Source organism: Lissotriton helveticus, chromosome 2_1 (genome assembly GCF_964261635.1).
Source record: "Lissotriton helveticus chromosome 2_1, aLisHel1.1, whole genome shotgun sequence".
NCBI classification, from domain to species: domain Eukaryota; kingdom Metazoa; phylum Chordata; class Amphibia; order Caudata; family Salamandridae; genus Lissotriton; species Lissotriton helveticus.
The window spans coordinates 1173914699-1173936402 of NC_136059.1; the positions used below are offsets into that span (position 1 = coordinate 1173914699).

The 21704-nt window shown below is 41.6% G+C and overlaps 1 long non-coding RNA gene across 2 annotated transcripts in view; it reads right to left on the reverse strand.

Moving 5' to 3' along the window:
- The window catches only part of LOC144819647 (uncharacterized), a 76034-nt gene that overhangs the window by 20081 nt on the left and 34249 nt on the right, over positions 1-21704 (reverse strand). Inside the window, exons 4-5 of one of the 2 annotated variants that reach the window (XR_013607494.1) lie at positions 11300-11398; positions 11145-11196 (exon numbers count right to left, since the gene is read on the reverse strand). The exons of the other annotated variant lie outside the window; for it this stretch is intronic. This is a non-coding gene — a long non-coding RNA (uncharacterized LOC144819647). Of the gene's footprint in view, positions 1-11144; positions 11197-11299; positions 11399-21704 lie in introns of those variants that run through there. 2 annotated transcript variants of the gene reach the window in all.

Genomic DNA, 21704 nt, shown 5'->3' on the forward strand with positions numbered 1-21704 from the left:
TCCTTTTCTCTCGTTAACACTTCAGTTCCCACCTGATGGAACACAGAAGTCACGACGTCAGAAAGGTTCTTGCAATAATCCAAAATGACACTATCATTAATGCTCATTATTTTGCCAACTGGTACAAAAGCTTGTCTCATGACTCTGCCCATGAGTATTTTATGAGGACTTAAACCTGTCTTTTTATCTGGAGTACTTCTCAATGACATCAAAACAAGTGGAAGTACGTCAGTCCACTTCATTCCTGTAGCTAGACACATTTTATCTAATCTATTTTTGATTGTGCCATTCACTTGCTCAACAACACCTGATGCTTCTGCTCTGTAAGCACAATGCAGATTTTGCTTTATTTTCAGTGCTTCACAAACTAATTTTAACAATCTATTTTCAAAATGTGTTCCACGATCAGTCTCGACCGTCACTGGAAAACCGTACCTTGGTATGATTTCCCTTAAAAGCAATTTAGCCACAGTAACTGAATCATTGTGACGTGTTGGGAACGCTTCCACCCATCTCGAAAACAGACAGATAATCACTAGGACATATCTCAACCCGTTGTGGCGTGGCATATCAAGGAAATCCATTTGCAATCTGGTAAAAGGACCACCCTCCCGTCCTATGGTTCCCATGCTTACAACTGTTTTTCTGTTTGGGTTGATCTGCTGACAGATCAAGCATCTCTGACAAAAAGATTCCGCAATTAGTCTGAACTTTGGATTGTACCATGTTTGCCTAAATAACCTAATCATTGAGTCTCTTCCAATGTGTCCTTGACCATGATACATTCTAGCCATGTCAGCAATCATGCTATCTGGCATAACTGGTCTGTCATCTTTGTAAACCCAAATTTCATCTTCCTCCCGCTGTCTGCAACCTGCTTTTAACCATTTGTCTTTTTCCTCATCATCTGCCTCATCTTGTAAATCTTTTACTCCTTGCCATGTCTCAACTACAGATGTTAGCATAAGTGAATTCAAAACATGTTCATTGTTTTTCTCCCGATTGATTGACATATTATTTTTTGCGCAAAACTTCGCGATTTCATCAGCATAAGCATTTCCTTTTGTAATATAGTCCTCGCCCCTTTTATGTGCTGTACATTTCACGACAGCAATTTCCTCTGGAAGCTGAATTCCGTCAATTAACCTTTTAATCAAATCAGCGTTTCTTATTGGATTTCCTGCAGAAGTTAAATAGCCTCTTTGAGACCAGAGCTGGCCATCGTCATGGACTACGCCATATCCATACTGACTATCAGTCACTATGGTAACTTTTAAATTTTGACCTCTTTCACATGCACGAATTAAAGCAATCAATTCTGCCACTTGAGCTGAACGAATTCCTTCGAGACAGGAGGCTTCAACTACATCTGCAACTGTGCAGACAGAATATGCTGATCTCAGAACACCTTCATCTGTTCTTAAGCATGAACCATCAACAAAATAAACAAAATCTGATTCAGCTAACGGAACATCTTTAATGTCCTGCCTAGGTTTGGTACAGTATTCTAAAACATCCAAGCATTCGTGATCAATGTCATTCTCGTTTCTGATTTCTGTTACTGTACCATCAGGCAATAATGTAGAAGGATTTAAATTCACACACCTCGCAATCGAGACAATATCTGATCCCAGAATAATTTTCTCATATTTAGTTAACCTGTTACTTGTCAAATGCTGAGTTTTGCTTCTAGTAAGAAGAATTTCAACTGAATGGGGTACATATACTTTTACAGGGTATCCCATTATTATTCCCTCACTTTGTTTAAGGCTTACACTTGTTGCAGCTACTGCTTTCAAGCAGCCTGGTAATGCCTTTGCAACAGGATCAAGAACTGCTGAGAAATAAGCTATTGGCTTTCTCAGTTTTCCATGTCTTTGAATCAGAACTGACAATGCACATCCTTCTCTTTCACTGCAATACAGCTCAAACTCCTTTTCGTAATCGGGCATACCTAAAGCAGGTGCTTCACACAGACTTCTTTTTAGCTGTTCAAAAGCTTCTAGCTCAGTTTCTGTTAGGATAATCAGGTCTTTTATGTCTGCTTTTGTCAGTCTCTGCAGTGGTTTTGCAATTACTGAAAATCCACTAATCCATTGTCGGCAATAACCAACCATTCCTAGAAACATTCTGACTTGTCTCTGTGTTTTTGGAGGCTGCATCCCCTGAATCATTTTAATTCTCTCAGTTGTCACTTGCCTGATTCCTTTTGCAATTCTGTGACCAAGATATTTTACTTCTTGTTTGCAAAACTGTAATTTTGCAGGAGACACTTTATGTCCCTCATCTGCCAAATGATTTAAAAGAGTAATGGTATCTGTTGCACAATTATCTCGTGTTTTTGCAGCCACAAGGAGGTCATCTTTGTATTGCACTAATGTCGATTTTCCAGGTAAGCCTAGATTCTCCAAGGATTTCTTTAGCAAATGATTAAAAATAGATGGACTCTCTGTATACCCCAGTGGGATACGACACCATGCTAAGATACGGTCCTGGAACCTGAACGCAAAAATTTGCTGGCTTTCTGGATGCCATGGAACAGTAAAGAATGCATTGCAGAGGTCTATGACTGTATACCATTCTGCATCATGCGGAACCTGATAAAGAATTACCGCTGGGTTTGGAACAACTGGGCAACATGGAACAACTATCTGATAACCTTTCTCAGGTCTTGAACAATCCTGAAAGTTCCGTTTGGCTTTTTAATTCCCATAATCGGTGAATTACATGGACTACTCTCAATATCTTTTAGTACACCTTGTTTTATGAATTTTCCAATTACAGGTATAACACCTTCAATAGTTCCTGCTTTCATTTTATACTGAGGGATGTTTGGAAATTCTACTCCTTGCTTTACTGTAATTTTAACTGGGTCTACATTTTTCATCAAACCCATTTCATCTCCAGTCAAATCGCAAATTTTAGCATTGACTGTCTCTTTTAATTCTTCAGGTAAATTGTTTTTATCAAATGCAGGAAATAATTTACTTTCCTCTGCTTCAACCATTAACATTGTTAATCTGTAAAGCCCATCTTCTTCTTGCGTTTGAAGCTCTATACCATCCGGTGAGCAATATATTTTGCAGTTCATTTTGCAGAGTATGTCCCTTCCTAACAAATTTACAGGACTGCTGTTACAAACTACAAATCTATGTTTGCCTTTAAATTTGCCAATTTCAACTTTTACTGGTTCTGGTAAATCCGTTTTAATTTGCTGATTAGCTACTCCAACTACTTGAATTTGTTCACCCGAGAGAGGTAGGTTTTCTATTTCCACTGATCTAACAGTAGAATGGGTAGCACCAGTGTCCACAAGAAAAGTGATTTCGACATCATTCACCTACCCATTTACAAATGGACCGCACTGATCTACCTCAAGAGTGGCTCCAAGCACACACTCTTTCTCCTCTCTCAGGCACCGTCATATGTAATCATCAGATCATCAGAATCACTCCCTACATTTTCATTCAACAAATACTGTTGTGAAACATTTGACACATTCACTCCTGGTGATCTGTTTACCTGTTCACCTCCGCAGAATCCCGTTTCTGTATTGTATCTCTGCACATTTACACAATTTGGAAGTGACGGTTGTGGAATCTGACTCTGCTGATTCACTACCTGTCGCTGTAGCTGTTGCTGTAGCTGTTGCTGCAGATTTATCTCATTCTGCATCTGCGGATTTAATGATGCATTTTTAAAATTTCTGGGCGGATTTTTACATTCGCGCTTCCAGTGTCCAATTTCGCAGCAATTAAAACATGGGAGTTTCTGCTTTAATTCCTCAATATTTCCCATCAATTTTTGCTTATTAAAATTACCCTTAAATTTACCTTGATTCTGTTGAACATTTTTGTTTTCTAAGGTTGCTATTTGCTGTTCAGCTACCTTTACCTGTGCCCACATTGCCTTTTCTTTCAGCTTCTTTTGCTTCGCATCTATTTCATCACTGCAATATTTTGCTTTTCTCAAAATATCATCAACCGAAAGTGATTGCCAACCAACTATTCCAGATCTAATCATTTCACCAATTTCAGGTCTTAAGCCATAAACAACCCTGTAAATGAAATGGCTCATATCCTTCTCACTCAATTTTTCATAGCCACTGTATTATTTAAATACTAGCAGTAATCTTTCATAGAATGAATGTACAGATTCTTTTGGCTCTTGATTTGTTCTATCAATTTTAACCCAATCAACTTCTTTTGGAGGAATATTGTTTTTCAACCAGAAAATTACCTTATCATACAGATTCATAACATCTGCTGAAGGAGCTCTTGTTACTCTATCTCAGAGAGGTCCTTCTTCGGGCCAATCTATAGAAATTTTACATTCTGTCCAAAGATCTGATGGGACAACTATGTCAAAGAATCCATCAAGATCATTCCACAAAACTTTTGAGACCTTAACAAATCTGTCTACCTGTCGATACCATTCCACAGGTTTTTCTCTCTGCCGAGGAAAATCATTAGTGAACAATAAAATGTCCTGTCTTGACCAAGGAACATGCACATATCCACCACCAGCAATTTCTCTCATTGGAAACTGACCTGCTTCCTCTCCTCTTTCTCTCCTTTCCTCCTCTCTTTTCTTTGACCATTTTACTCTCCAATTCTTCCAGTGGTATTGATGCTCTCAATGTCTTTTTCTGAGAAATCCACTCTGTAACTTTTTCCCAAATTTTTCTGTCTACTCAAATCAATTTCCAATTCAGTAGCTAATTCCTCTAATTGATCATATTTTGTTTTCGTTTTCCATTGTATGCTTTTGCAAATAAACAATAATTCATCATCCTGATATTGCTTTAAATTGTCAGGTCCAGTTGTGCCAAGAACTAATTCCTCCAAATCTGCTTTCAGTTTTGCAACATCAAGTAATTTAAATTCTGAGCTTTGTGGAGTTTGCGTTAAATCTATTTTATTAATGCTCTTTTCCGGAGTACCTGAATCAGATTCTGCACCAGATGGAGTTTTATTCGAGAAACTTTGAAAAGTTAAGTCAGGCATCATTGTTTTCTCTCTGTGAATTTCTGATAAATCTGAGTAAAATTTTTCAGCCACTTTCTGAATTTCTGCATTTAATGGAATAGTTCAAGCTGATTTCCCTTTGATCAAACACTGGTTGAACAGGTCCAATTGTTACTGGTACCGTTACTGCTTCCATGCTTTTAGTTAACTGCTGTATTAATTCATCTTTTGATCGGAAATATTCTGAAGTATTTGGGATTTCCTCACATCTTTCTGTTCTTATTACATTTCTTGGGGTATCGTTTCTATGAACTGGGGTTTCAGCATAATTTTTATTTTCACCAGATATACTGGAATTAGATCTTGTTTCTACTCTTTCAGGAGTTTTTGCATTATTTGGATTAAATCTGGGTGATGCCTCATCAACGATTTCTCTAGGAGAAGTTCCTGAAGGAACCATCGGGGAAGACCATGTACAAGCTGGTTGATAATGAGGAGGCTTTTTCGGTTTTGTAATATAAATCTCTTCTAAAACTGCATCTTCTAATTCACTTTCTTCAGCATTATTAGTTTTCTTTTGGGCTTTATTCTGACTAATTACCTCACCAGTTCTTGCTGGATACAAACCATCACATGCACCACGTCTCCATCGACGCATTCTATCCTCATGAGTTTCCCTATTAATGTCTAATCTAGTACCTCTTGTTATGCCTCTATTCTCTCGTTCCATTTCAAACATCTCATCCTCCCATTCAGCTAAAGCCTCAAATTGTGTAGGCCTAGGCCTTGGATCAAGAGTCATTATTTTGTCTCTTAAGTTGTTCATAACTTTATTGTTAAACGATCCATCTTCCAGCCATGCTAAAACACCATCATTCTTGGTATATTCCATCCAATTCTCAATACAAAGACAAGTATGATAATCATATTCACCTTGCATATAAGCTGCAGGTGTTTTGTACTTATGAAGTAATCTTCCACCTCGTGTTTTAATTTTCTCATCAGGTTTCAATTTATTTTTCATTTTCTGAAACTATGAAAGCTTCTTTTTCTCTTTAATGTAATAATAATCCATGTTTTAAAACGATTCCGCTTACTTTAGAATAGATCGTAAATGTTTCCTGATTGTTCCGCAAAATCAACCAATCCGTGTGCGAAACACACCAACAAGCCAATCAGGTTAAGCCACGTCACCACCTTGCTCAACCAATAGAATTACTGCTTTCAGGATGAACCAACCAGCTGTCAGCTCGTCTTAGTCACATGAACCAATCAGTGCGCTTGCTGTGACGTATACTAGCCAATCACAGCGCGAACCCTGTGACGTTTACTGCCGCTGCAGCTTCTCGTCTCTCACTCCTTGAGCTCACCCCTCCTTTACAAAATATTTTTACTGCGCCATTTTTTAACAAATCTTTTCAATGATTTCAGTTAGTAACTCCAGAAAAACAAACCATTTGTCCGTTTCGCTAAAATAAAGTGATAATTTTTACAGTCACTCAAGTATTCTTTTTGCGTGAAATAGACAACGCTATTTTCACAGAATATTTAAATTCGTTGATAAAGTAAGGCTACTCTACCCTTCTGACAGGTAATAATGAACTTGTTTCTCTCTGAATGTACATATAGTAACAATTCAAAGTTTGACTCGATCGATATTACAAAATCATTTACGCACATTCAAACGGAAAAATCCCTAACCATACATACATGAATCTTGGTAGGACTTTAACCCACACAAAGAAACCTCACTCACCAATAAGATAGACAACGCTTCCTTACCCTTCACTCACGTTTGGATAAAATCTAGTACTCTTTTCACAGTGAGTTTTAAAACAGGCACCAAGTCTCTATACTCAAAAGCTAGTATTTCATAGACAATCCTCACTATACATTCTATCTTACACACCTAGAATTCCTAAACTTGTGCTGTACGACCACAACACTAGTGATATATGACAATACTACTATTTTGAAACAGAACAAATGCACTGTGCAACTTCACCTGTTATACTACTCTTGCCGGCACGAGTAGGAATTTTCACACTGCTGGAAAAAACCTTTCGACTACATATAACAACTGAACAAACTCAACATATGTTAAACATTGATCCTATGTAATTACCATGTAGCATGACAGTTACCATAGCAACCGTAACTCTGCTACCAAGGAATTGATCCAGCGCCCCTATAGAAAATCCACCATAATACTCACCATTAATCATAAATCACCTACAAAGCCCATTTACAAACGAGACAAATTTTGGGCAACTGAATCATGTGACCTAATCAATAAAACCTTATTCAAAAACTATTTACAATTTTATATACAACTGCAGTTTATCATTTCTTACCATGGTTTTTGCATTTATCATATTAATTAAGTCACTTTGGTAAATGGATCAGCTGATGGTAACTAGACCATGAATAAACAAGACCAGCTTGTCGTTTCAAAATCTAATTTTATTAATCTTTATTATTCAAGAATGAGCATTTTATTAAGAATCTTTATTTATTAGCAATTTAAGCAGCATCAATTAAGGAAAATGAATTATTGAACTGACATCTTCAAAGCAAATCAGCATGAATGAGTTAAAGCAAAATAACAGTTTTCCATTCCCTAAGTCTATTTCCCTGACTAAAACTCGCTCCACCTAAAAAGTAAAGTCATTAAAGCCTGTTATCCTTACGTGCGCCAAAAGTCCAACAGCACGACACGCCCATCAGGAATCGGAAAGCGAGAAGCGCCCTCCTGCCCATGGGGGCAATTTTTATACCTGTTCTGCCTAGCTAATCTCACTAAAAGTATATTTTTCCTCTGCCATCCAGTGTTCTCATTGGCTGACTGATGTCAGCTCATATGGTGTCATCACCTTTCTCCAAGCCTAGATCGGGCTTTCTTAGAGTCCATTGTCTCTCATTCTCAAGTCACGCAGCTTCCTCAAAAAGAAACATTTTACAAGTCACAGGCCGTGACTTCCTTAGCTTGTCAAACTTTGCCTCTTCCTGTCCTTGAGTCAGCCTCACCAAGAGCACGTAAAACAATTTTCATTCGAGCTTGCAAATATTTTTCAACGTGGAAAAGTTTCCATGCAGGACTCTTGCTCTCTCTAGACAGGACTGGGCAACGCCATTTTTCACTGCATTCTTTAGGCCTCACTTGAAAACTGTTATTTAAACAAACACAAGACATTAATTAATTAGAGAATTGAGACCCATTCTGTTACCCACCCCCCTTTGCTAATTATTAACCCGTTAATTTATGTTACCTAGCTTAAGCACAAGCCACAGAATTCTCCACAAACTTATGCCACATAAAAGACGTAAAGACATAACATAAGCACACAAATAAGCACATGCCATTAGTTAAATCAGCCGCATTTAATACTGACAAAGACAATAGACAAGGTTAGTTTATTATTTCCAACGCACTTGCTTTTGCAACAAAGAGCACATAAGTTAGTCCCTCATGTTGTGTAAATGCATTTTTTAAACTAGGTTGGTTAATAATTCACCACAAATCAGTTAATACGGTTATTTTATTATGGATGTTTAACTTTGCGAGCCAGAACAAAATATTATTCTGAAACTCGCTCCATCATTAGCAAGCCTAACTATAACTTGTTTCCCTGCCCGGCACTGATTATGACCTCACATTTAATATCACTCAAGACATGTTTCATGACATAATTGATACCATCACTGATGACATCTCAAATGACATAATTGATGACATCACTGACCCTGTGACTAACCCTCACACTAAGCAGGGCCAAAGCTTCGAGCAGCGTGGGGTTGGCTGCCTGTGTGGGATGTTGGCCACTAGGCCTGGCTGCAACCCAGGTCTTGAGGTCAACCTCGCAGCTTGCGGGATGGGGTGGAAAGATGGGCCTTACCAAATGTAAAGCCAGGGGGTGTGGCAAAGGAGCCGATGCGGATGGCAGCATGAGCTGAGGGCTCCTCTCCAACCCCGCCATTTATCCTGCTTGGGGTCGATTTTGCGGCTACAAATACATCTGGTGACTTGCCATATATATATCTGGAAGTGTCGGCGGCACTTACTGATGGAAGCAACATCACCGCTGAGGTGCAGGGACAGAAATGTGGCGGGACCCTAGTCGCTCAAAATGTCACCCGGTCTGGCCGCAGTGAGTGGAGCTGTGGAGAGAGCAGCGGAAGTCCAGTGATCCAGCGGAGCGGCTGAACGGACTGCCACCGCCGCTTGCAGAGTACTGAAGAGCTCCAGGTGCAAGCCACGGCTGTTGCTGTGGAGGTGCTGCTGGAGAGGCGGCGGCCGCAGAGGGAAACGGAGCTCCCCCTCCTCCTGCCCTCCTCCTCCCGGTGGCATGCTGGGTGCCCTACATGGTGGAGGTGAATGGAGTGGTGATGGTGCGGGACCCCGGCGTGCGGCAGGAGCAGACTGGGGGTGCAACAAAGAGGATCACCCCTGCCTGGGACTGCGGGCTGCATTGGAGGTGGACTGCTCATGATCACTGCACAGCCACCATTTTGAGCCACGGAGGTGCGGCATAGTTGTGGCTCAGGCAGCTACCGGGACAGTCCTCACCTGCATTGGTGGTAAGTTTGCAGGGGGAAAGACCCCTGTGAAAGTGGGGCGTGAAAAGGACTATCCGGAGCAGGCACTGGAGCTGCCCATTAGCTGTGGCGGGGTACAAGCGGTCTCTATCCCCAGTGACCTAGGGGTGGCGAAATCTACCTGCTACATTGTGGGTATATACTCCAAGTGTGGCACCAGGACTGGAAGCAGATGCTGCCACCCACAGGCTCAGGCCAAGGCACAGGGATTGGGGGCCCTGGAAAGCTGCGTACAGAAAAGTGCAATGGCGGACGTGTTGAGCGCTCTTTGCCGGGAACATTACACTTGCAATAAGTATGGTTGCAGAGTTTAGAAAAGGTCTATAGCCAAGTGACAGAATGATCACACATTTTGATATCTGGTTATGGTCAATTAATTACCATCATGAACATGTACAGTCCAACTGTATTGAGAAACTTCAAACGGTAAATACTTGGATATTCAATTTTATTGATATTTTATATTTGCATTTAATGTTTACTTATATAATTTTTTTCCTTTCTTTTCGATTCTCTTTTTTTATTTTTTTATATATAAAGTGATTAGTATTGCACATGAAAATCATATATTACATATTTATAACATTCAATTTAAATTTAAAAACACATTAGAAAAAGTGCATCATCAATAGACTTAAAACTCAACAAATAAGTTGAAGGCAATACGGTAGATAACACTACGCGCGTTTCGTCTCTTGGGTCTTCTTCAGGTGACCGTCTATTGCTCTATAGGTTGTGAAAAGAAAACATATGTCACTAAACCAGCATAACAGATTTATATACAGTGGACATGACCAACATTGAAAAATACATATATACAGTTAGATCGCCTTATATCTAAAATAGAGAAGCACATACATGTACATGATAATCAAGAATTTCATCCGAGTCCTAACAGAATATTTGAAACATTTGAGACATAATATTTGCATCAATCGTAGTAACATCTCTCTCATTGTTAGATTTCATATTCACAGATATATTATATACATGTCCATGGTTGAGCATTCATGAAGATAAACATTGATGACCATTGTTGCAGGTGTTATCTATCACATCAAATCTGGACATAGCTGTTGCCATAGTAAGAGAACTTTTTTTGTGATATACATATTGAAAGTTGAAAAAAATATATATAGAAACATCTTCTGACATAGCAAACAGGTGACAATATAACCGGCGAAAACGCATATTGTGGGTCTTCGCAACTCAAAACATAATCAAAGAAAGAGAGAGACACAAAAACCTAATTATAGGATGGTTGTGTAAAAGGACTTGTTTGCAAAAGTAAACTGGTTCTTAGATAAAGTATACTTACAGTAGAAAAGTTGAGCCCAGACCTGATATATCGCAGAGATAAAATACCGAGCAGCAAAAGAGGAGGAGCAGTCGTAGGTGAAGGTTTCTTGATATTTATGAGTGGAAAAAGATATAATATTTGTAATTCTGCTAACTAGTACAAGAGTATGCGAACAGATTGCAATAGACATTCAAGAGTGCTTTTTTAGAGAAGTTGTTCCGCTTGGCCATATGTGGAACAGTGACTTGAATAGTCCTGTACCTGTTAGAGTGCAGAGGGACAAAGATAATCTTGTGAGCGTATGCTTCGGTTGTATTACAGTGTAGTAAATATCTGCGGAAAAAGATACAGAGTTATAACTGAATCATGAATTAATAAATGATAATAGTAAAAACGAAGAGAAGAAACGAAGTCTAGGAGACCTATAAGTAATTACCTAAATCTTCGTAGATGGAGACTGGTCGAATTGTTTTATTTAAAGTTGATGCTGTAGTTGTGCGACGACTGTCACTATGATTAGTATTTACAATGAAATCTAAAGATGTACAACAATTAAGAAAGACAAAAAGTAGAGAGTAATATATAAGAGTTTCATATGTAGTCATTTAGTTCACTATAATCTCACTGTATAGATGCGGGCATCTAAATAGATGCGATCACAACATATGTGTACCTTAATGCTTGAACATTTTCCTAAAGCAAAGGAGTTGAGAGAGAAAACGTAGCGATGATGAGGCAGCGTCTTATGTTGTCCTTAAATGACCGTAAATAATAAAAGCCCAAGAGTATATATTAATTACGATTATCAAAAAGAGAAAAGGCAAAATTAATATGATAATAAGTATGGTTGCAGCCATTGATTCAAAGCCCGACATTGAGGTGTAATCCTGAGAGTGGACCCGCCTGGACTACCAGGGGACTGGTTGAGCACCGCGCCGGGTGGAGTCGTGACTGGTAAAAAAAATGAACACCCGGGAGAGTGCCCTGAGAGCATTGAGGGCCGCGGGATGTCCAGTCTCTACTGAGAGGTGGGGGGAAGACGCCTCGCAACGAGGAACATCGAGCAGTATCTCTGGCAGGAGCTGAGGACTGGGGGAGAAATGGTAGGACGCCATCGTGGTCATTGGGCCTGGGGAAAGGGCGAAAATGAGAAAGCCGGGTGGCAAGCAGGGAGGCGCACCACAAGAGGAGGAGATGACAGATAGCCAGAACACGGAGGCGTTGGAGTCGCAACCTGAGGGGATGGCGCAGCAGCAAGTGGAAGTGATACTTAAAGTCATTGCAGATACTAGAGATGCCCTTCAGCAGGACATAGCACAGGTATCAGTGGGGCTGGGCCTTCTTTGAGCGGACCACGCAAAACTAGCAGACCGGGTAAAACAAACCGAGGCCACTTTGGATGTATTGGATCCAGAACACAAGGCGCTTGAGACACAGATGGGAGACGTGCATCGTCGCTAGAAAATCTTGGAAAAAAAAGCTGAGGACGCTGAAGGGCAGAACAGAAGGAACAACATACGGGTGGTTGGACTACCTGAAGGAGTGGAAGGGATCAGCATGGTGGACTATATAGAGGCCTGGTTGAGGTCAGAAGTAGCTCCACGGGAGTTTTCCACTATCTTCACTGTGGACAGGGCGCATAGGGTGCCGGCACGTCCATTGACTCCTGGGAGGCCACCTAGGCCTGTGGTAGAACGTTTGCTCCACTACAAGGACAGGGATCTTTTTTTGAATAGAGCACGCACCGTGGGACCCTTCAAGGTGGATAACAATAGTGTAACGCTGTTTCCTGACTATACCTTTGATATGGAGCGACAGCGATCCTCCTTCTTAGAGGTCAAGAAACATTCAGTACGGAAGGTGTACAATACTCTCTGATTTTTCCAGCACGCTCAAGAGTGGCCATGGAGGGTAAAACCTTTTTCTTCAGCACCCCTGAAGAAGCATGGGACTGGCTGGAGACCTACAAAGCTGGTCGAGGCTTGGAGGCCGCTGAGGGAGTGCCGTGCCCTCAATGGCCATGGCGTTCAGAGACGGAGGCTTTGTTCCCAGAGCCCAACGACATCTCAGACGGAGATAAAAAGGTCAGCGGCGCTCAAAGCAGTGACGGAGATATCTCAAGAGAAATGGACCAGAATCGAGGGGAGCGACCGACTCTGGGAAACGGTCAGCTGGGACAGCATCGGAGGAATTGGATTCAGCAAGCGTCACTCTGCCTCATGTCACACCAGGGACTGCGGACAAGCTGGTCGATGTGTAGCACAGTAAGACATTCTCCAAGACTGGGTGGTGCTTTTGTGTATCAACACTCCCCTTTGTTTTCTGATGGAGTGGAGTGTGAGGTGATGGTGGAGGGGGTGCAGTTAGAGGGCTGGGGGAGGGCCTTGGGGTGGAGCCTCCTCAATTTGGGGCACCGCAGCAGGAGCTGTGGCGTTAATGGGAGTGGGGTATGGTGCGAGACGGTTGTGAAATTTTTATTCTGCGGCATCTGGCTCTTGGGCACCCCTCTTGTTACTGTCGATAGCGCTCCCCGGTAGCTACCGAGGAAGCAATTTAGTGGAGAATTTGGATGGGTACTGTTTTGTTAGGACCTGTTCTGGGAAGGGGTAGTTGGAGAATGTTGTACAAGTTGTTTGGGGTTCTAGGGGCTGCTGGGGTGTCCATGGTAGAGATACAGAGGTTCCAGGGAGAGGAGGACCACTATGGGGACCCTACTTGATGTTAAGTGCCTACCGTGGAATGTGAGAGGGATGCATACAAGGCGGAAGCGCCACAAGGTAAATGCCTATTTGGTGCGGAGGGGGGTGCATATAGCCTTCCTGCAGGAGGCCCATATTGATTAAGTGGAGGGCAGAGCGTTACTGCATAGAAAGCGGGGGTAGGTCTATTGTACAATGTACTCAGCTTTTGCTAGGGGAACATTAATATGGGTTCGAGCAGGGGTGACCTTCCAGATGACTTGCCAGTTTGCTGACCCATAAGGGACGCTTGTGGTGGGGGGGGGGGCGACTGAATGGTTTGGAGGTAGCATTATGTAGCATATACGTCCCTAATGTTGACAAGATAGCCTTTTTTAATCTCCTGTCAGGGAAACTGGCAACTTACTTGACTGGCCCTGTGATATTAGGAGGAGATTCAACTCCATAGCTGATGTTGATATAGATAGGTTGCATCCTCCATTGCCGGAGGCCCCTGGACATAGAATATTTACGGCCAGAAGATACTGGCAGGATAGATGTTGGCTGGTAGATACATGGCAAATGCAACACCTTGAGGATTGTTACTATTCTTTCTTTTTTGCTTTGCATGACCTGCATGTGCACTTGGATGCCATATTGTGCACCCCAGACGTATACGCAAAGGTGCTCAACAGTGAGTATTTGGCTAGAACAATATCGGATCACAACCCTCTAATTTTAACAATTAGGTGAGTTCAGGAGAGGCCTGCAATACCGATTTGGCGCTGTCTTCCGTGGAGAAATGGAAACTAACATTGAGCAATATTTTGCTGAGAACGAAGGGACGGCATCTGAAATAGTGATAGAGTGGGATGCTTTTAAGGTGGTGGTGAGGAGAATGTGTATTGCATACAGGCAGGGGTAAGGAAGATATTGCTGCGAGAAGTGGAAGCGGCAGAAAAACAGCTGCGAAGGGTAGAGAGAGAGCGGACTGAGCGCCCGGAAGTGCAGGATGAACAAGTGGGGGCAAGTGAGGAGATGGTAATTCCTTGTGCTTAGTCCTATTAGAGTTAAGAGCCTATTCATCAACGGAATCTGAGTGGGCTCAGAAAATCTGGCTCCACTTGTTTATTTAAACATTGTAATTTGAGTAGATTGTACTCTAATCCTCTATTAGTGATGCCAACGCGTTTTGACCTTTCTGTTTATGGACCTCTAGATTTGTATAAGGTCTTCCTCAGGGCATGTATGTGATTTAAAAATATGTATAAATTTGTATCTATTTGTTGTTTGTAAATATTGTGTCTTGTATATATTTTGTGCAAGGAGTATGCTTTGAAAATAAGAGTGTATAATCCATGGTGTCAGAGGTAAACTTTTTGTTCAAACTCTATAATTTTGATTCTGGCCTCTGACTACCTCAAACGAATCACTCCCCATAATTTGATATCCGAACTCTCCATTTAGAGCACCGGTCTACACCCAGAGAGGGAATAATGACCTGTTCCTAGAATACTATGATGGGTTGTATAGGAGTCGCTCGAGTGTCTCTGATGATGCACTTGAGGATTTTTTGGCTGGTATACAACTGCCCCGGCTGGAGGAGGACCAAGCAGAGCTGCTAGGGCAGGACATCTCGTAGGGGAAATACGAGGTGCCATTAAGCACATGGCACATAATAAGACGCCGGGATCGGATGGCCTACCTATTGAGTTTTATTTAACTTATATTGACATACTTGACATATTTGGGAGGCTTCCAACTTCTATGAGGGAGGCTGTTGTTGTCCCACTTCCAAAACCAGGAAGGGACACATTGGATAGGTCAAAGTACTGCCCGTTATCAATGCTGACATCTGACTATAAGATATTAAGCAGAATTTTGACGTTGCGGCTCCTACCCCACATGGTATAATTGGTCCATCATGACCAGTCAGGTTTTATTCCAACTCGGAACACAGCTGTTAATGTACAGTGCCTCCTCCGTATATTGGATGCAGATCATGGTGACAGATGCAGATCCAGTGCCGTGGTGCTCTCGGTGGACATAGAGAAGGCCTTTGATAGCCTGGAGAGGCCATATCTGTACCACGCTATGCACGCATTTGGCCTTGGGGAGGCATTTGTGGAATGGGCAGGTTTACTGTAGAAAGATGCGAAAGCTAGGGTGCGGACGGGGATGGCGATATCCTCACCCTGCTCAGTAGGTCAAGGAACCTGGCATGGATGCCCGCTGTCCCCACTGTTATTTGCGTTGGCTATTGAACTGTTGGCTGTACAGGCTAGACTGGGGCGTCATTATCAGAGTTTGACCCTGTCGGGCGCTGAACAATATATATCCCTATATGCTGATGACCTACTAATTTTCCTGGCTAACACAGGGGTGGCATTGGAAGGAGCGACATGCCTACTGCGGCTGTTCGGAGAGATGTCAGGACAGGGGGTTATTTGGGGGAAGACCTGTCTCTTCTCGGTGGTTCCGGTGGCAGCAGGTCCTGATCGAGTAGGGGGGATACAATGGGAACCTGGCTTTTTGAGGTGCTCTGCCGCTCTCGGTTGCCGGAAGGGTGGTGCTCCTGAAGATGGTGGCGCTCCCCCGCCTGCTGTAATATTTTCGCACATTGCTGATTTGGATACCAGGGGCAATCTTCAGGCAAATTAGATCCCTGGTTAGCGGCTCCTTATGGGGCAATGGCAGGAGGCAGGTGGCGTTACCTACCATGATGAGACCCTGAGCGGATGGGAAGCTAGCAGTACCAGATTTCGAACTTTACTACTTGGCAGCTCAGCTGCGGTGGCTCACACAGGCGGTGACTCAAAAATTTCGGCCAAAAGGGTCGATGGATCCTGCGGCATGTACTCTCATTTACTATATTACAACAACCCTTGCATCTTGGGTCGCTCACTGCCGAGGACCGGACACTGAGACAATGCTCGAACCGGAGCCACCGCAAAGTCAACGTTAGTCGCCCATATGCACCGGAGATCCCCCTGGGCATGTGCACTGCCCTTCCTCACGGGGGGACTGGTCGGCGCTGCCAGACTGGGAGACGGTGGGAGTCCAGGTCATGGGGATTTGTATGAGGATGGGGTGCTACTGCCTTTTCAAACATTACAGGAAAGGTACGACCTGCCGCAAGGGGATTATTTGCTGCATGCAGCACTGGTCCTAGCTATACAGTGCCACTGGAAGGAAGGGCTCTCAGAACCTCAGACTTCTATGACGTGTAAATACGTGGTGATGGCAGCAGGGACATTTAAGGTGATTACGTGTCTATACATGCGCTTGGTTACGGAAGGCCTGCACCCACTGATGGAGTTACGGGGAAAATGGGAGCAGAATCTCAGGAAGGACACAGCGGAAGCAAAGTGGGCTCAATTGATTCGAAGCGCCTGGAAGAGTACACGGAATGCCAGGTTTCAATTCATACAGTTCTTTATATTTCATAGGAGTTATTTAACTCCAGCCAGGATTAATTGATATTTTCAAATGGATACCACCCAGTGCCCGTGCTGTAACTTAGGGGGGGCAGAGTTACCTCATATGCTGTGGACTTGTGGACAGTTGGGAACATATTGGAGGGAGGTAGTCGAAGTGCTTTGTGGAATTACCGAGCGCCACACAGACACTGACATGGGAACCTGTATATAACATTGGTTTCCACACACTTCTAAGACAAAAATCACAAGCAAGTTTCTGGACCTAGGCTTACTGCTGGCTAAGAGAGAGTTCACGGCCCAAAGGAGGTCACGACAAGGGCCTACGATAGAGAAGTGGAAATCGGAGATACTCAAATGGTCCAAAAGTGAGAGTACAGTTAGATTGCAGCAGGCTATACGTACTAATAATGAGAAGACGATGGAAGCTGCAAGAGCGTGGGAAGCCCTAGTGATAGCACTACAAGTACCCGAAACTGACTCAGAGGAGGGTCCGGCTCGGGAGGTTCCCTTTGATCGAACAAGGAGCAGGGATGGTAGTAGGAGCCTAGCCCTGTGGTGAATGAATAGGATAATGTGGGGTGTATGCAGATCGGCAGGTATTGTCCCCAAAATATCACGAAACAAGATTTGAAGGACCTGATGAACATATTGGTTTCAACGATTAAAAGTCTGGACGCACCTGAGGCAGAGGGTGGGGGGAGGGAGTTTGATCGGGTTGGCTTATTGTTCATTATCAGGCTTACATTGCTAAAAAGTAAGCATAAGAGTACTGACAATGTGATCCTATTAGTATGGGTATGTGTATAACCAGATGTCTACTGTGAAGTAACTTATAGTGTGTTAGATTTTAAAGGAGGAATAGCTCGTCATAAGAAACTATGGGAGCACAGATACCTACGATACTTTGCAAGGTACAATGTAAATCACTAATGTATGATTGCTTTGTCTGGATTTCTAAAACAATAAAAACAGATAAAAAAAAAAACATATGTAAAGCCAACTCTATCCCACGCATGGCCGAAGGTCAGCCAGGACCAACCAGACCAACTGCACGTTGCACAAGCCAGGAAGCAATGTGTGGCGTGGGATTGGCTGCCTTTGGCAGTGTGCCCCATGGGCTTGGCTTAAATTATGGTTACAAAATATTACTTTATGTTAAAAACAAACCTAGAAATTCACTGAAGAAATCAAAGGTTAAAGTAACATTATAGGTAGGTGAAAATTCAGTAACAACGAAATGTAACTAAACAAAAACACAGACATTCACCAGTTATTGGTATCTCAAGTAACTATAACTTGTGCCTTAAGGTAATTATAACTTGTGCCCTAGTCATCCACTGCTAATTACCCAAGATACCACATTACTCATGACAACTTCCATTACATCATTGATTATATCACTGCAACATTTCCAATTACATTTTTTATTAGAAAACAGTGCATGGTGGGGAGCGTAAGTTATAGTTACCTTACAGCATGAGTCATAGTTACTTGAGATAACTATAACTAGGGAATTTCTGAATCTAAGTTTAAAATGTTACAATGTTACTGAACTTTTCTGAACATTTCACCTAACTATAACATTACTTTAACCTTTGGTCTTTGTTTTTTTAAGTCAATATATCTTTTATATATATTTATTACAGAGTTTCGGTAGCCATTCTTTAGTTAGAGTTCCCAGAGATTGAGGAAATTCTCAGATTTTCTACATTGGCAGGTGATACAAAGTTTCCTGGTGATTCATCAAGGGGACACAAAGAAACAAACATTGGTAAATGCATTAGGTTTCACCTATGTGATTAACAATATTTTTGGGGGGTTTAAAACTTTAGTAGCTTGGTGAGCAGTTGTGCAATAAAAGTTACTAAAACTTCGTAAAAGTGTTATACAATTTTTATTGAGAAAGCCAATATGTGCGGTAATGATGCTTTTTCACACAATTAGGGATTTACAGCATGATGTGGCTGTAATATCCATCTCGGTGCTAATGGCATAGAGCTCTTTGAGATTTTAATGCCCTTCCCCTTTGTGATTCGGATCTTCTGTGTGGCCTCCGATGTCCAAAGATAGCAAGGAGCGTACCAGTGTCCGAAGACAAATTTCTAAATGTGCCCCCACTCCACAATGCCAGCAAAAATTAGATTGGGAGAGCTTCACGTCTCTTGTGGAACTGACCCATAATTACCGGGAATCTGAAACTGTAAGAGTAAAAGACTAGAATCCTTTGCAGTTTTCAAGAACGATTGCAGCTTTCTTCCACTTCACATCAGAACTGTTTCACAGGCCAGTAAATAAGATTGAAACTCTATCAATCTAAATGCATATTGTTTGCCTCCTAGGAGGCGGGAGTTTGGGGTAGTGCCACTGTCATAGTCTCCAAAAGTTACAAAATAGCTTTTTAGTGCAGATTATTAAAAGTCCCGCTTGAGGTGGTTACTTTTTTCTGTCATCTGAAGTAGTCCTGACCTAATTGGAAGACTGGTGCTGGCTCCCCTCCTGCTATGGTAAACAATCTGGCAATCTCCCAAGTTAGGTCTCACTAAAAGCATTCTTCTCGATTGCTTGACACTGGACATGATGGTTAATATTTCCTGGTTAGCCTACGTCATGAGCACTCTTTCAAGACTGGGGGTTCCTGAGCATTTTACTAACCCAGAACTTTTATGCCTTGCTTCCATAGCCTGGATAAGGCTTCTTTTTTATGACCAGCGTCATTGTACATGCTAGGCCAATACATTTCAGTTGTCCTGCTTGGCAAAATCTCAGGCCCTATCCCCCAGATATGCTGCTGGAGTTTTATCTAACTTACATAGACATTACTCAGTAAAGATTAAACTTAATCAGGGTACATTGGGGTTCTTTACATTGTCTTGTTTCTTTCTCCCAACAAGCAGGGTGGTTTGAATACCTTCTCAATTGCCCATGTGATCACTGCTCATCCCAAAGTAAAGTTCAGTTTAAGCTTTTTTGCTTTCTTTACTAGTCGGTGCAAACTTGTATTTAAATCCCAGTTTTAAGTCCTTTACATTTTTATTTATACAAAAAGGGTTACCAGCACTTGCATCAGCTAGATTCGGACAATGTTTACTGTGCTGGTATTAACTTGATTGGAGGGTCATTAAGAATTAGGAAAATATATTATTTTTAGCTTTAAATAGGAAGTTTATTGGAGGACAAGGAATAAAGGAATACAAAATATAAAGGTCAATATATATATACAATAAAGAAGGAAAAAGGAAAGCATATACAGTGAAAATAAAGTATCATACAATCATGCTGCAATTGAATGGTAGCATGATGAGCAATAAGATAATATATTTGCAAGTCAGATGAAAATGAAATAAACAGAGATATGACTTCTATATGGTTTAGCGACAGCAGTGTTAATGATCTCTGCCTCTTTTCTATTGATTGCCTCACTACCATATGTCAAAGTAGGAAGTAATTTTGCAGCGATTATTTTTAGGAAAGGGTGAAAAGACAGTTCCCCTATGGTTTTCTGAATGATTCTACATGCGGCAACAAGGGTGTTGCTTTCCTTGTGATATCCTGTTTTTGTGGCAGGAAGTTTCCATTATCGTAAAAAATAACGCCAAGGTATTTGTAAATAGCAACTTGTTCCAGTTCTTTGTAATCCAAAAACAATTTATGTTTAAATTTAAGATGCACATTTTTTGTAATATCTATTACTTTGGTCTTTGCTTCATTTATTACCATACCATTTGTTCTTGAATATTTAAAAATGCAGTCAATTAATCTTTGCATTCCAATTTTGGTGTGACTTAAAAGTATGACGTCATCAGCATACAGCAAATTGGATATCTGTTTGTATGCTAACCTTGGAGTAATGGTCACGGCTCTAGAGGACTTTCTAATCTTGGTCCAAATTTTATTACACATAAGAATAGACCATTCAATCCCAAAGTCCTCTTCCCATGCGAGTTCCACCTTAGTTTTTGTCTAACCGAATGTGAAAAGCTTAGATGAGCATAAATAGTGGAAGCTCTGGGGGCGGAATATAAGAGATTATGTAATTTGTTGATAGGAGAAGACCTGGAAGGAGAGTGGGAAGAAACTTGAGTAGAGCCTTCCTAAGAAGGTTATATTTAGACTGTAAAGATAGAGGGAACTCTAGCTCTGGAGAAAGATATAACAGTATTCTGAGGAAAAAAGTTGACGTACCCAAATTAGATATTGTTGTCTCCAAGACTTCCAGTAGATAGGCTTCCCACAATTTAGTATAGCTTTGCTATGCCATAGAGATGAATTTAGAAAGGAGGCTGGAAGGGTAGGAGGTGATGATGAACCAGAGTCTAGAAGTTTACAGGGGAACATCCTTTAAAACGAAACTTTTATGACGCGGTACCATTACCACGCAGGTTTTACAACGAAAGTCGTTACAACGACTTGCGCTGGAGGGCACTGTAGTATAGGGAATAGTTTAATTTACTATCCAACACCTTCCCTACTATCCTCGGGGACTGGAGTTGGAATAGTAAATTAAACAATTCCACTATCCAGCCCCCCCAACGCAAGTCGTTGTAACGACTTGTGTTGTAAAACCTGCGTGGTAATGGTACGCGTGGTAAAAGCACACGTTGTACAGTCATATATCCAGTTTACAGGTGTGTTTAATAAAAATAGCTACTCTTTAAACGTAAAAGGAGAAAGGAAGGTACGTTCAAGGTTTACCCAATGAGGACAATCTAACAAAGAGTCATTG